Genomic DNA, 11,912 nt, shown 5'->3' with positions numbered 1-11,912 from the left:
TGGGGACTTTGTAAAAAGGATTTGCCCAATTTGATGCTCAAATGGATATGATAGGGGTTAGAGTAAAAGGTCATTTTATTTCATCTTTTCCTTTAAGCTCTTGGTTGCATGGTAATTTAGACCTTACCACTCTTTTTAGAAAAATCTGTGAACTTCAGTATCTGGTGAAAAATAAACTTGGCTAAATGTCTGTCACTAAATTTAGACATGAAATGATATGTCATTTTTACCAGCGTCTTTGCTGGATTTTTTTTGTGAGACCTAAATAAGAAAATTCTGCAAGCCATCTTAGTTTTTAGAAATTAGGAGGGTATCATTTAGAGCACTTAAACTCTTGGGATACTGATTAGCAAACAAGTAGACTGGAAAATTAAAAATGCTTTCCAGAAAGTGTTATATGAGAATAGAGGTTAAATTTTTGTCTTTCATATGGAGAGAACTAGACTCAATGAGTGAGCAGTTAAAACGGTAAGTTATTATTCTATGAGATGACATGTCTATAAGAGAAAATAAAAAGTAAACTACTCTATATGACATCAAAATACGATAAAACAAAATCCTACGGGGAATAGGTTGTCCCGAGTTGGGTAACGTCTTCCACTAGAAAGATGAGGCGATCTGGAATTACACGAAAACACTGGGAAGATCTAGTCCCGAGGAGACCCTGCCTTGCCCTATACACCTCCAGAATCAGTTTCCTCTTTGATAAAGAAGTTGGAGCAATATAATTCTCCCAAGGATACAGGCTAATAACTTTAGTGGGTCACACCTCTGTAGGGACACTTTCATATTCCCCTGGTATTTCCACCTCAATTCCACTTTTCCTCTTTTCTCCTAGGGTTACTCATTGTTGAAAACTCCTTTTCTCATCCTCATTCCTGATACCTCTTACTTTAAACACGGGATGACCAGATTCTCTTAGGCCACAACCATATCTCATCTACTCTCTATCTCCAGCACCAGCAAAATGCCTAGGACATAGGACTAACTATATAAGTGTTTGATGAGTGAATCCTGTATAAATAAAGAAGTGGATGAACATTGAATGAATGAATGATAAATGTCTGGGCTAAAAGAATCATCCTTCACATCACTGAAAATGTAGAAGATAGGTTTTTGATAATGATTCCATTTTTCCATGAAAATACAGTCCTATAGAAAGCCATCATGTTACAAAATCACTTGGCGCTCTACTTTGTGAACACGCTATATGAAATAGACCTTTTGTTGGCCTGTTTGCTCCTAGGGTGAAATGCTGACATCTTGTAAATTTTGAATTGTGCAATTCGCTCCAGAAAATGAACTAATGTGAGGCTTATGGATTTGTAAGTTGAGTATCAGAAAGATAAAATAGAAATTAACTCCCAGATTAGCGTATTTGTAATGTTTCTTGGAGGCTTTCAACACTGCTAATTGCGGGCTGACATACAACAACAGCTCTCCACCCTGATGTAGCATCAAGATTGTTCGGAGTGGTGCTGCCATGCGTCAAAGGGAAGAAAAGTATTCTGTGACTCTGAACATAGAGTCAGGATCCAAGGTAGCAGCATCAGAATCAAAAGATTTCAAGGACAAACTTTCCAGGAGTGGATTGGGGCTCCTCCTGAAGTGGTTAGCTCACTTACTGGCAGCCATATTTAAGAAACAGAAATACTTGGCATTTGTACAAAAGCTTAATACTGACAAGATTCATACGTTAAACTGAAAGAATTCTGGACCACCCTGATGCCTCATTGTGGGCAATTACCCCAAAGTAGAGCTTGACTGATGGCTTTCACCTTTTTCATTAAAAAGGTGGTGCAGGGGCTTACCTAGTCAGCCCATCAGTCTGTTTATCTGTCCATCCATCCCTCCATCCACCCATCCAACCCTCTGTCCACCCATCCATCCTTCCATCCATCCATCCATCCCTCTGTCCACCCATCCATCCTTCTGTCCATCCATCCATCCCTCTGTGCACCCATCCATCCCTCTGTCCACCCATCCATCCTTCTGTCCATCCATCCATCCCTCTGTGCACCCATCCATCCCTCTGTCCACCCATCCATCCCTCCATCTATCCATCCATCCATCCATCCATCCATCCATCCATCCTTCCATCCATCCTTCCGTCCATCCATCCCTCTGTCCACCCATCCCTCTGTCCACCCATCCATCCCTCTATTTATCCATCCCTCCATCCATCCCTCCATCCATCCTTCCATCCATCCATCATCCCTCTGTCCATCCATCCCTCTGTCCATCCATCCATCCCTCTGTCCATCCATCTATCCCTCTGTCCATCCATCCATCCCTCTGTCCATCCATCTATCCTTCCATCCATCCATCCCTCTGTCCATCCATCCATCCATCCCTCCATCCATCCATCCATCCATCATCCCTCTATCCATCCATCCCTCTGTCCATCCATCATCCCTCTATCCATCCATCCCTCTGTCCATCCATCTATCCCTCTGTCCATCCATCCATCCCTCTGTCCATCCATCCATCTGTCCATCCATCCCTCTGTCCATCCATCCATCCCTCTGTCCATCCATCATCCCTCTGTCCATCCATCCCTCTGTCCATCCATCATCCCTCTGTCCATCCATCATCCCTCTGTCCATCCATCCCTCTGTCCATCCATCATCCCTCTATCCATCCATCCATTTATCCATCCATCTATCCCTCTGTCCATTCATCCATCCCTCCCTCCACCCATCCATCCCTCCGTCCATCCATCCATCCCTCCGTCCATCCATCCCTTTCACATGAGAATTTCTAACCTCTCTTTCCCAGGAATGCTGTGCTCCTGATGTCCTGACACTCCGTGTCACCTGTTCTCCCTTCCCCGTCATTCTGCGCTCTTTTCTCCTGCAATGGTCCTGATCCAGGTGCTTCCCCCGTAGGCACTGTAGAAAGTATAGTTTCTACACTATAAGCACTTAATCTGATTTCTTTTTCCTTTCTTTACATGAGATAAACTCCTTAGGATTCTGGGGAATAAAGTTTTTCCTCTAGTCACTCACATTTATTATTTTATTTTTGTAACACCACGTGAAGAAGGCAGCATTAATGTTAATCTCCCCATTTGCAGATAAGGAAACTAAGGCCCAGAGAAGTTCTGTTATTGGCCTAAGGTCACATAAGTAAAGTGATAGAACCATCACCCGAACTACGACCCTCTGGCTTGAGGCTCGGTGCTCGTTCTACACAAAGTGAGACAACTAGGCATCGGATTCAATACAGGATCCCATACACCATATAGAACTTAAATGGAGAATTCCTTCTCAAGGCTAGAAGTTCCTTCGTACTTTATATGATTCCATTTTCTAAATGTTATTTATCTGTTGATAAAACTAATATGAGGATCTATAAATGTTCCTAATACCAATCCCTTTTTATAGGGCACATTGTAGCATTATAAACTCAGGGTACTGTTATTTAAGTTAGTTAAGATGCTTTAAGATTATATAAAGAGGCTAATTTTATTTCACTATTATTGCTATTGTATCATTTTAACACAGGTTAATTCAAGAAAAGAAAGCAATTTCAAAGGCAATAAGCCACAATGGTATAGAGAAACCTCTGCCAGCTGGCTGCAGAGCTCTGAAAATTAATGAAATCATCACCCCTTAAAATTTCCTCTAGAGCTGCATTGTCAGGAACTTATTCTTTCTGCATTTAGCTGCTGGCAAACAGTCACTCTTAAATCTAATACAATTTAGTAATACTTTCCATACATATTAGGGTGTGTCTTTCTACTCAGTGAAATTGTAATCTAAACAACTGGTACTTCGTGGCATAAATGAATCAAGATGAGTTGTAGGGGGACCTAGAAAGGCAGCTCCAAGGATTGAGCCTCTAAGTGCTTTCTGTAGGTAGTTCAGCCTGGGTTGGGGGGAAAATCGGGGTCTTATTTCAGCCTTAAATTCACAGTTTGCAAGTCTTTTGAGTATCCAAGTAGGATGATGATAAATGTCGCAAAAAAAGCCAGGCAGGAGGAGGCCACATAGATCATCAGTCCTCGGTAGGATCTTGCTGAAGGCCGACTTTTGGTGAATAAAATAGTTATGATTACCATAAGTTTGGGGGGCATAAAATGTGTTGAATTTGCATAAAATTTACATAAACGTACCTAAATGATTCCAGCTGCCACCGAAAAATATATGAGCATCTTCTCACATGATCTTAAACCTCATATGCCTTAAAGACGAGAGAAGGGCTTGGGAGAGCTGGCTTGTACGTGTCTCTGGAGGACGCTACTGCCTGGTTGGCTGGTACAAGCTCGATGAAGCCATGCAGTAAGGGGAATCTGTTTAATTCAAAGGAACCCATTCTTGAAAATCCTCACTGTTGAAAATGAATTCCTTTTATTAGTTCAGTAGATGGTGTGGACTATAACTCGGGGAAACCGGGTCACCTAGAGGAAAACACAGACGGGCTCCGGATCCTAGGCCCTAGGATCTGCTAGCGTGACTACAAGGCAAATACGTGAAATTCCTTCATTTCCTATGTTCTCAGTTGCGGGACGCAGGATGGGGTTCTCCAACCTGACGGGACAGAGGATCGCCCGAGGGCTTTGATAAATACTATAATCCCAAGACCTACTCCGAGGAATCCTGAGGTGAGGATAAGGGGAAAAGCCAGAAACCCATATTTACAATTAGTGCCGCAGATGATTTCAGCGCAGCTGGTCCAGGGCAGGAATCGCTGGACCAGGAGAAACCCGCGCGCCCCTGCAACTCTGAGAGTCCCTGTCTGCCCAGTCTTGGTGTTTGAGCATCTTGAAACTCCGTAACCTCCGCGGAGATTAAGCACTTGAAGAAGTCGGGGTCTTCAAATTAGCCCTGGATCAGGATTCACGGGTGAGAAGCCCGAAGTCTTCACTCCCTGGATGCTTGACATTTGCATTTGATGGCGAGTGTTGCGCAGAGCTATGAACGCAAGACTGAGGCAGTTCGAAGGTCTCTAAAGTTTAAAACTCTACAGATAGGAATCTAAGTTATATATATGACTCAGATGCGTCGGGAAAGTCGGTGAGAAAAACCGGTTTCCTTGTGCAACCCCGCCGCTGAAGGGCATTTCAGAGTCTCTGTTTAATTGCCTGTGACCTCCTGGATGGAGGGAGGCTTCAGATCTGACCCAAAGCCCGTTACAGCCCTTCTCTGTTGGGAACTTCACAAAATGTCTCCTATTTCTATTTTAAAATATAAACATGGGACAAAGAAAGAAAAAGGAAAGAAGTGTGTTTAAATGTTTTTGCTCAAAAAGCTAATTACCGCGTTAACATCTCCATTCAAGCTCTCCGTCCAACATTGGACAAAAGATTTGCAATAAAGCATAAATCTGGATTCACTTTCTCTGCTGTGGGGCTTGCAGAAAGAACTGTCTGCAGAATATATGAAACCTGTATAAATCTGTTCGCAGTGGTCAGTGTTCTAGAGGCAGTAGAAAAATAGGTTTTCTGATAAGGCATCAGTTTTGCAATGGACACCATGAAATATGTCACTTTCTAGTTGAGTCCATTTTTGAAATTCCAGGCAAAGCCATCACAGCCCCTGTCACGGAGGCCGGATAATTGGGATTCGCTGCACGACCTACATTCTCTAAGAGATGATTGACGTCCCTACAGTTTGTGCGGTGGGAAACTGGTCGCATTGTCAAAACCTGGGCAAACACAATCCTCTCAAAAGAGTCATTGAAATTCGGTTGAATACAAACACGTGGAGGGTTTTTTTCATATATTTTTAATACATAGCTTTTAAAGCTATGACTGGAATGAAATAATTTGTCTAGAAAGTTGCACCGACCGATAACCCGGCAGCTACTGGCCACGTGTGGCTATGCACGCTCTGGAATGTGGCTAATCCAGACTGAAGTGTGCTGCTATAGGTCGAAGTAGTCCCCGGACTCTCAGGAGCCAATTTCTTTAAAGAGACAATACAAAGTGTCTCACTAAAAATTTTTATATTTATTACGCGTTGAAGCAGTAATATTTTGAATATATCAGGTTAAGTAAAATGATACCAAAGTTAATCTCACTTTTCGTTTACTTCTTTTAATGTGGTTACCAGAAAATTTAAATTATATATATATATGGCTCGCGTTATATTTCTATCGAACGGCATTATTTTCAACCAAGGATTGAACAAGTGGGCCTTCTCAAAACAGTTTTATCCGTGCTGTTTGAAGCTCTCTGTAGCATGTACTCACACCTACCGTATGTGAGTTCAAGATAGTAAGGTTGCTCCACACCAGTTTTTTTTTTTTAATATGAGACCCATATCGCTGCCTCTAAAATATAAAACTGTAACTTCAGAATAATTTTATGTCTAAAAGGACTTTGACCATAAGGACTTTGACTATAAAACATGGTACCTTAGAGAGTCTTAGAACTGCTAGATATCCTAAAAAAATAAAAAAATAAAAATAAAAATAAATCATTTAGTTCAATCCCATTTAGTTAATTCTTGAACTAAATGGGAGGAAATTAAGAACCAGAGAGTTGAAGTGTTCTCCTTAATACCACTTAGGAGCAAAGCCAGAACTGGAACCCAGATCTCTGACTCACAAACCACACTACTTCTATTTTATCAATGGAATTTAAAGATGACAAAAAAAAAAAAAAAAAGAAAAGAAAAGAAAAAAAAAGAACTTAAAGATGACTATGTTTCAAAGGGAGAATGAAATGAAATTATTCCTTGCTTTTTCCCTCTCATAATAAATAGTCTTATTTTTTTGTAAAAGCACTTCAATTCAGAAGCTATGTTTTTTTTTCCTTAATTGCCATAAATTAAAGCTACATTCATTAAAACAATTAGTTTGGTTAAAGTAATTTAATAATATCTTAGTATTGGTCTCATTTCCCAATACCTATAGTTTGATCTAAAAGGATTTTGTGGGTTTTTTTTTTTAATCTAAAAGGATTTTGTGATACAAAGGAATAAAAACATAAAACTTACAAAATCACCAAGAAAGCAATCAGTATGGACTATATGCTACGTCTTACTAGAAGTAGTAGGAATAGGAGAAAGGAACCAGTGTGATCCAGGAGAACCTTAAAGCCCTAGAGCAGAGCTGGATCTCCAGGCCCCTGGCCAGGTAGGGGGATTTTCTGCAAAGAAACTAAAGACAATACCCCTGGAGGGATCAAGTCCGCTAAAGAGAGGGAAGGAAGACACTGACCAAACTTAAAAGAGATATTAAACACACACACACACACACACACACAAAAACAAACCATAACGCACATTAATTTAATATATTTGACACAAAGGAAGGGTAAAGGAAAAGTGCTACTTCTTTATTCGATATTGGGAAAAAACTGTCCCTTGCCTGAGGCTCTCAAGATATTGACTTGGGTTCTTTTGCAAACATTTAATCTCTTCAGGGCCGGGTCCCTGAGGCGCTCAAACGGTCACTGTCCTGTACAGTGAAGAATCCAGTCAAACCTTTTACAGTTTTTCCATTGTAAGAAAATTAAGAATACAACAAAATAACTAATTAATTGATATTCCATTTTGTGGGGCTTGGAGGGAAGGGAAACTAAAGTAGTCTTTTTGAGGTCATTTAAAAGATAGTCTCACGATTAAAGGAAAACAGTCTTTCTAAATACTGCTTTGACTGAATTGACTAGTTCTGCCTTTTTTCCCCCCCTTTGGTCAAACAATTCCATGAAATATAGTGTATAACATGCCTCCCCCAGTACCTGTGCATACTAGACATCCAGTAAGTGTTTTTCTCTGATCACTCAAAGAGATTGCTCCTGTAAACGTAAGGTTAGGACGATAAAGGACTGGAAAGAATCATGCATTTATATTCTATTTTTTTTTAATATGCTGATTTCTTTCTATTTTGCAATTCTAATCACAATGCATTTTCATTGTATGTAGCCTAGAAGATATAAAAATATAATATCAAAAGTATAAAGTATGTAACAAAAATCCTTTTCTTCTTTTATTTTATATAAATAAACTAACTCATCAGCAGGACTGGCTTCAGGGCGATGAGCTGGTGCGTGTCCGTCCAGCGGGGCCCAGAGCCCCCCGGCCCCCGTGCCCCGGGATAGCCCACCCAATCTGCAGGATTGGTGAGACCTTCTCCATCTAGGGAAGTACGTGGACATATTCTGACCAACGGGACTTCTGGACACTTTAATTTTTCCAGGTTAACCGTCTCTCTTCTTTTAATACTCTTTCTATAAAAACGTGCCGTAGAACTTAAATTCAGATTATGATATCACAATCATCTGCTAGTTCCGCTTCTCTAATGTCTCCTTGAATGGAGTTTTAGGTGCTATCAAGATTTTCCCGTCCCGCATTTACAGAAGTCTCTTGGTTTAGCCACAGAGATGCTAATCAAATAGGCTGTACATGGATTTTATCAGACTAATGCACTGGGGGTGATGCTATTTCCGTCTTCCTGGGGGCACCTTGCTGCTGCGTTCTGCACGGATTGCATAAGGACCCGTACACGCTCTTCAGTAATAGAAGTATTGAGCCTCTTTCTGAATAATTTAGGATGTGTCAAAACATGCTCTCCATGGGGAATTTTGACCTACATGACTCAGTCACTTCAGAGAATACAGTGTCATCTTCTAAAAATTCCAGATCTAGACAACTGGAAAACTTTGGCAGGGCAAATGCGTCTCCGTTTGATTCCTTCCCAGCCTTCCAAGGCAAATGGGTCTCTTGCACTATTTTCCTAAGCCAAGTAAACATCATTAAGTGGGCCTTTGGCAAAGCTTGGATTCATTAAGTGATGTTTCCATTTGAAATTACAAATATAAAGCAATCCTTATGTTCCATTTGCCTCCACCCTGAGGGTAGACCTATTTACTTCAAATTTTAGCGTAGACTCAAGATGGTGTCTACTTTATGCAGTAGAAACATCCCGGCTTAGATGCCTACATAATTCCTATGGGCCGTTTAGAACAAATGTCTCCAAAACCGAGTCTACACAGTATTAAGAATGTTCAATACGCTCATTAGCTATGGTTTTAATGAAGGGCACACATTATGATTCTTATCAACATTCGATTTCTTAGATCCCGGAGGATGTCTCTTACATCAATCCAGGTGTTTCTCTCCTCACAGTCCACAATGTACCCTGCTATAAAGCTCAGCAGAGTTTTTATAGTGTCCTACAATATTAACAAAAGAAAATAATATGTAAAAATCCTAACTAAGCTGGAGACAAAAGAAGAACAGAACTCCTTCTTCATACCACCAAACTCCTGATTTAGAGAATCTCTTCAATAAGCAATAATCTTGCTTGTGATGGCTGAATCTCCAAGGATCCATCCAGTAATAAAGTGGATCCATCAAGTAATCCATCAAATAATAAACCCAAAGCAAGTGATGTCCAGAGGCAGGTGTCATGGCCCAAGTGCGGCTGTGGGAGTTGGTGGTAGGTCGACACTTGGACTTTCCTTTCCTTTGCACTTTCTAGAAGCCTAAAGTGAGCTGGAGTTGGAGACAGGAAACAAATTTCAAAAGCACATGAGATCAGCCAAATAAATTGTGAAACATGATCATTTTTAGTCTTGAGTAATTATTTTAAAACACACAAGTTTCTTATTGACATAGAAAAAGAAGAAAAAATACAAGCATGTTGGCACTAAGGCACCTGGTGATGATGCAGTGGTCCTGTCCCCTTCCCACCATCACCAGTGTGATTATTTACAGTCCTAAGTTCCTATCTGTGCATCACTTGGATAACCAAATCTCATCATTTTCATCATAATGTTGGGCAATTGGTTTTGAAAATTTTGTCTTGATGATTCTTGGAAAATGATCTCAAAACCAACATATTAAAGAAACAACAACATATTTTTCTCTGGCCCCAACAGTCTCGAGCCATTGTTCATTTCTCTCCTACATATGTCTGTCTTTCCTGCTCTCACACTTCGGCACTTGCCCTTGGCAAGTTCAGAATTTCTTTTTTTTTTTTTAAGTTTTATTTTTTAAAGATTTTATTTATTTACTCATGAGACACAGAGAGAGAGGCAGAGACACAGGCAGAGGGAGAAGCAGGCTCCCTGCGGGGAGCCCGATGGGGGACTGGATCCTGGGACCCCCGGGTCACGCCCTGAGCCGAAGGCAGACGCTCAACGGCTGAGCCACCAGGGGCCCCAACAAGTTCAGAATTTCTAGAAGAGATTGGCAAAGATTAGCTACGAAACAACCCCACCATGACGAGGGGCAGATCCAGCTACGGTCAGCGATGCTGCAGCCGCACCCACTTCAATGGACTATCCTGTGCTGTCTGTGCAAGTCCTTATGCCCGAGGCCATCACCCCCATTAGCAATGCCCCCTGACTTAGTCCCCACCTTGGCAACAGACTAAGTGGGGGCCCTGCAGCCTTGTCACCACAGTTCCCTATCTGGTTCTCAATTACAAGTTACGGCCCTTATGTTAAGCAAACTAGTGTGAGCTTTTAGGACTTCAAAGGGTAGCCTGGCAGTCCACAAATATCTAGGACACAGAGGCAAAGTCAGGAGAAAATACAGGATTTGGAAGGAGACGTAAGAGAAGAGCATGAGCAAAATAATTAAAACAATAACCATTTTGGCCAACACCCAAAAAACATAGTGAAAGAGGGGAGATATTTCTGACCCCCTAACTAGCATATTAAAATGTGTCATTTCACGTGCTCACACTGCATGCATGATGCGGCTTTCTTGTCCTCAGCCCCAGCAACAGCTAGGAATACTTTGTTGACAGTTTCTACCTCATAAATTTGGTTCCCTGATTCAATTTTTCTTTACAAGAAAAAAAAAAAAGGAGGAGGAGGGAAAAATCTTAAACATCTTCTCCCAAATGAGATTCTCTTTCCCTCTGGGTCTTCATTGATTTATAATTGCCTCGATATTTCACATTTCTATTACAGCACATGTTCTGAAGCTCAGTCTGGCAGAGGCTGTCCTTTGCAGCTGACAGGATGTCCAGCAAGTCTCCCTATTATGGTGAGAGCTTGGGGTTCTGGGCAAATCAATAGGTATTTAGGAGGAGGAGATGGAGGAATGGGGCCGGGGGCAGCGTCTCTGAGGACTGAGCCGAGGCCAAGCAGTGAGCTCGCCACCTTTCTGGGTCAAGCGCTCGGTGCCTCGTTTGCCCGTGTCCCTGCAGGGAGCTGCTCCCAGGAGCGCAGTCCTGTCACTTGGGGCCCAGCTGCCGCCTGGGGGGCCCTAGTCGGTCAGAAAGGGAATCGCCTTTCAGAGAAGCCATTTGTTTAAATCTCTAAATAAGAAATCCTTGGCCTGTGTGATCCCGGGGCTTTGCCGTCACCCAGTGAGTCAGCGGGGCAGACAGGGCCCTGCTCCTCCCAAGCCGCCCCCCTGGTGGCCATGGGGGTGGCGCTGTGACAATCCTGGGGGCCAGCGCCCTGGGAGCCAGGAAGCAGAGACGAATGGTGTCCCGAGAGCACCCCAGGAGTGGGGGCCGGGAGCCAGCTCGGGGCAGGGGTGTCACTTGGGCTGCAAGGCACGCACCTGCCGATGACAGCGCCCCAGGAGCCAGGGGTCAGAGGGTGCCCCGAGAGCTCCCCGGGAGTGGGGGCTGGAGCCAGCTCAGGGGGTGGGGCAGGGCTGCAGGGCCATGCACATGCTGAAGACAACGCCCCGGGAGCTGGGCAGCAGAGACCGACTGCACCCCGAGAGCACCCCGGGAGTGAGGGCCAGAGCCAGCTTAGGGGGGTGCAGGGCTGCAGGGCATGCACCTGCCGACGACAGTGCCCTAAGAGCCGGGGGTCAAATGGTTCCCAGAGAGCACCCTGGGAGTGGGGGCCAGAGCCAGCTGCGGGGGGGAGGTGCCTGAGCTGCAGGGCCACACTCCTGCTGACGACAGCGCCCCAGGAGCCGGGGGTCCGACGGTGCCCCGAGAGCATGCCAGGAGTGGGGGCCAGAGCCAGCTCAGGGTGGGGGGCAAGG

The sequence above is a fragment of the Canis lupus genome, chromosome 34, assembly GCF_003254725.2.
Source record: "Canis lupus dingo isolate Sandy chromosome 34, ASM325472v2, whole genome shotgun sequence".
Lineage (NCBI taxonomy): Eukaryota > Metazoa > Chordata > Mammalia > Carnivora > Canidae > Canis > Canis lupus.
The sequence above is the reverse complement of the archived record's forward strand: the minus strand, read 5'-3'. Positions refer to the sequence as shown.